This window comes from Vespa crabro, chromosome 21, assembly GCF_910589235.1.
Source record: "Vespa crabro chromosome 21, iyVesCrab1.2, whole genome shotgun sequence".
NCBI classification, from domain to species: Eukaryota; Metazoa; Arthropoda; class Insecta; order Hymenoptera; family Vespidae; genus Vespa; species Vespa crabro.
The window spans coordinates 2,407,416-2,412,415 of NC_060975.1; the positions used below are offsets into that span (position 1 = coordinate 2,407,416).

A 5,000-nucleotide genomic window follows, 5' to 3' on the forward strand; every position below is an offset into this window, starting at 1 on the left:
ATTCATTCATTCGTTCATTTTTCTTCTTTTATTTCTTTTCTTTTTATTTTTTTCTTTTTCTTTTGTTTGTTTCTTTTTCTTTTTCTTTTTTTTTTCGCGCAACGTACTATAACATAAACTAAATTGCTTTTGAAATATCATTTACTATTTCTTTAATATTTCTAATCGCTTATATCCAAAGATTTCATTCATTCATTCATTCATTCATTCATTCATTCATTCATTCATTAATGTGTTCATTCATTCATTTTATTATCTTACGATTAGATTATATCTCTTTGTTAATTTTTAGTTGGTTTTATCTGTAATAATAAAGTTCCCTAGTTGAAATTTTCTTTTCTTTATAATCTCTTTATTTCTAATCTCTTAGATTCATAAAGGATGTCACGTTTTCAAAACAAAGAGAAAAGATAGGGAATTAAAAGATACGTTAATATTTGTACTATCGATACGGAAAACTGCGGCATTGTTGTATGGTATATATCTACAAAGAAATATTTAAACTAGTATAATAATAAAAGCGATTAGAAAAACCAACTTGAGCATTTATTATTTTGCCGGTGCGCTAGTTCGAAGTTAATCGTATATATATTACGGCTTTCGCGTTTCGCATTTTTGATTCGATTATTTCAATGATAAATAAAACGATAGGAAAATCATATTAATTAGAGATATTAATGATGTTAGATAAAATGAAATGGAAATATTATTGGAAATAATATAAAGTATTATTTTACGTATTAAAAAGGAAAAATTAAATAAACAACGTTATGATAGTTGTTAGATTATAGAAGAAATTTTTTTACGAGTAGGAAAATGAAAAATGAAAAAAAAAAGAAAGAAAAAAGAAAGAAAAAAGAAAAAAGAAAACGTTTTAGAAATTAGAAAATTATTGAAGTATGAACGGGAGGGACGGGGGAAGAATTAGAAATTTTCTTTAAGACTTTATTTTCGAGATACGTTTATATCTTGAAGAAAATTTGTTTCTTTTTGTTTTTTTTTTTTTTTTTTTTGCCTTCTCCATTGATCAGGAAAAATTTATAAATCATTATTTTGTACGGTTATGCGGTATACTTTACGATGGATAATAGTTTCTCGTATTTTGCGGTTATGCGAATTCGTGTCAGTTATCTTTATATTTTTAGAATAATGTCGCCTACGTACGCGATTATCGTTGACGTAACGTTTTACTTAGAAATATTAACTAAAAATCTATACTTCAAGTATATAGTCATCTCTCTCTCTCTCTCTCTCTCTCTCTCTCTCTCTCTCTCTATTAATTTTATAATTATTATACATATATGTGTGTGTGTGTGTGTGTGTGTGTGTGTGTGTGTGTGTGAAAATTTTGTAAATTCCGTAAGTTTTACGATTTGATGAAAAATTAATTGATTTACTATTACGATTTGAAAAAAAAAAAAAAAAAAAAAAGAGAAAAAAAAAATTATCGGCCACGATAAACAAATTGATTGTTTGAAATAATCTGTAAGAACATTTCCTCCATCCAAGTATTTATTTATTTAATATATTTATTTGTGTATTTATTCATGCAATCATTCTCGCGCGTAATATAAATTCATTTAACAATCTAATCGATCTTTTTTTTTTCTTCTTCTTCTTCTTCTTCTTTTCGATCGATATATAAAAATAATTTGGCAACGCGACGAACTAAGTTTTTGATTTTTTTTTTTTTTATTTTTTTTTTTCTTTTTTTCTTTTATTTCTTTTCTTTTATCCTTTCGTTCTCTTTTTCTCCCTTTTGTTTATCCCTTGAGAAAAAGAGATCGTGAAGAAATTTCCAATTGAATGTCTCGCGATCGCAACGTTTTTCATCTTTTTTGTTCTTTTTTATCTCTTTCTTTTTTTTTTGTTTTTTGTTTTTTTTTTGTTCTTTTTTTGTTTTTTTTTTTTTTTCGTTATCATTGTTATCATTGTTATCATTGTTTTTTTTTCCTCTCGTTCTTTGCTTTTTTCTCTTTTTTTTTTTCTTTTTTTTTTTTTCTTTTTTTCTGTCTTTGTTATCTAAAAGGAAGAAGAAAAAGTGGGAATATATATTACGCCAGTTATATACATATGTATATTCGCTGACTATGCTTTTCCAACATAAAAGATAATATTCTCTATACATCAGCCGGTGATTACGAAAGTGTTCTAACTCGTATACCCTGTCTTCCTTTTTGAAATATTATACATTGCTCTCTTCCACCTCCCTCCTCCTCTACCTCCTCCTTCTCCTTCTCCTTCTTCTTTTTCATTACTTTTATATATATATATATATATATATATATATAGATAATTGATGTAATATGTAAGAAAAAAAGAAAAGTAATAATTTAAGAGACGTTTATTAAAATATTTCTTTTTTTATTTTTTCATTTTTTTATTTTTTTTTATTTTTACAACAATCATCATAAAACGTATATTGGTATGCACGTTGAAAACAAAATTTAAAAAAGTAATAATTGTATATTCAAAAAAAAAATACAACAATTGCGTATTTAGAACAAAGAAAGAAAGAAAAAAAAAAAAAAAAGAAAAATATGATCCACGAGTATCGTTTTCGTTAAAATTAAATGAGATAACGTAATACACGTAGGAAAATTGTTTGAAATTTTTAAAAAAGGAATATGTATGTTTATGTGTGCTTTTTGACGTTACTTCAAGTTAAAAATAGAGAGAGAGAGAGAGAGAGAGAGAGAGAGAGAGAGAGAGAGAGAGAGAGAGAGAGAAATTGATCTTATCTCCTCCTCTTTGTAGTAATTGCACGAAGCTTTTCTCAAAAAGGAGGATTGAGAGAAGCCTCTCATTCTCGCCCTCTTGCCACTTTCTTCGAATATTATTCGCGTTTACCCGTGAAGACATTTCCTTCCCTCTTAACTTCGACGACGAAATAGTAAAAGAGAGAGAGAAAGAGAGAGAGAGGGAGAGAGAGAGAGAGAGAGGACGTGTCCTCCGACAAAAAGAATAAAAAGAAAATAGAGAAAGAGAGAGAAAATATAGTAAGAGGGAGGTCAATTTTTCTACAGCTTTGTGTGTCTATCTGTGTGTGTGTGTGTGTTAATATATATATATATATATATATATATATATATATATATATATATATATATATATAGAGAGAGAGAGAGAGAGAGAGAGAGAGAGAAAGAGATGTGTGTGTGGGGGTGGAAGGAGTGTGGAGGATGTAAGTTCATTCTCAGCACATTTTTCTTTTTTTCTTTTTTTTTTCTTTTTTTCATTTTTTTTTGGAACACCATCACTACTATCAACTGCTGCTGTATCTCCTCCCTTCCCCTTCTTTCTTCCTTCTCTATTCTTTCTTTTTCTCCTCCTCCTCCTCGTCCTCCTTTTCTTCCTTCTTTTTTCTTCCTCTTCCTCCTCCTTCTCCTCTGTGCTATCATTTCGAAGGTAGAGAACAACCTTCTGCTGTCGTCCTCATCGCAACGACGAGTAGACAATTTTCTTGGCCCCCTCCCCCTTCTGGAAAAATCCTCGAAGCAGCACCGTCTACTCCAGCTATTCTTCTTTTCGTTTTTTTTTTTTTCTTTTTCTTTTTTCATCCTTTCTTTTCTTTTCCTTCTTTTTTCTTCTTTTTCTTTTCTTTTCTTTTCTTTTCTTTTCTTTTCTTTTTTATGCGGGATTTGAAAGTCGAGAAGGCGAAATTAGGTTGATATAGTCGATTGAATCGAGATATGTAGTGTGTGTGTGTGTGTGTGTGTGTGTGTGGTGCTGTCTTCATATTCTTTTCACGTTCTTTCATATTTATGCATTTTGTTTTTCCTACCTTTATTTATTTGTTTATTTACTTATTTATTTATTTATTTTTTTTTTATCATTTTATCTTTTGTAATTATATTCATGTACGTATTGTTTTTTTTTTATGTCTTTTTTTTATTTTTTTTATTTTTTTTTTTTTTTTTTTATTTATTCATTCCGATGGATCTCTTCGTCAAAAAGATTTGATCATTCTCGATCATTTTTAATTATCTTTTTTTTCTATCGTTTTGTATTCTTTTTTTTTCTTTCTTTTTTTTTTTTCTTTTTTATTCTTTTTCTTTTGCAATACATTTTCAAAGCATTCGTTAGTATTAATAATATATATATATATTTTTTTTGTATTTTTGTTATATCCCTTTTGAGAAATTCACTAATCAATGTGTTTCTCTTTGATTTTTTCAGGTGAGTTCAATCGAGGACACTTACGAAAAAAAAGAGGGGGTGGCCGAGAGAAAATAAAAGTATTGTATTACTTTGATTTTTATTATTGTTATTATTTATTTATTTATTTATTTATTTATTTTTATATGTATATATATATATATATATATATATATATATATATATATATATAAGATTAACAATACCGTTTTACTATATGATATTATTAAAGGGTCGTTTACAGGAATGTCAAATATTTAATATATTTCAATTGTGCTTTTAATCATAATCAATATATATATATTTATATATATATATATATATATATATATATATATATATATATATATATATATATATATATATATGTATATATAAGATAATTTGCAGTTATGCAAAATATAATTATGCAATATAATTGATGTAATATAATTATGCAATTATATATATGTTAATATTTATCAAAAGAAAGAAACAAAAAAGAAAAAAAAAAAAATAAAAAGAAACGGAAAGAAAGAATAAGCATTATAAAAGAAGATAAAACAGATAGAAGTGCATACATATCTATATCTATCTGACCCTATCTCTCTCTCCCTCTCTCTCTCTCTCTATATATACATCCATATGTATGTACTTATATACATACATACATACATACATACATACATACATATATATATATATATATATATATGTATATATATATATAAATTTCTCAACTTGGATGTTGAATGTTCTTTTACGTGCTCTTTAATCACCATAGGGCAGGTCAGTGCACCTTCTAAAGATCTTACTACATACATTCGCTCTTGACACGCCATTTAATCGTCTCTCCTGCCGTG

At 26.8% G+C, this 5,000-nt stretch overlaps 1 protein-coding gene across 3 annotated transcripts in view; it reads left to right on the top strand.

Annotated features, from left to right (window-relative positions):
• Positions 1 to 5,000, top strand: part of LOC124431431 (brain tumor protein-like) — a 126,930-nt gene that overhangs the window by 76,865 nt on the left and 45,065 nt on the right. Inside the window, exon 3 of one of the 3 annotated variants that reach the window (XM_046979355.1) lies at positions 4,180 to 4,238. The exons of the other annotated variants lie outside the window; for them this stretch is intronic. The gene's annotated coding sequence lies outside the window, so the exon portion shown is untranslated. The remainder of the gene's footprint in view (positions 1 to 4,179; positions 4,239 to 5,000) is intronic. 3 annotated transcript variants of the gene reach the window in all.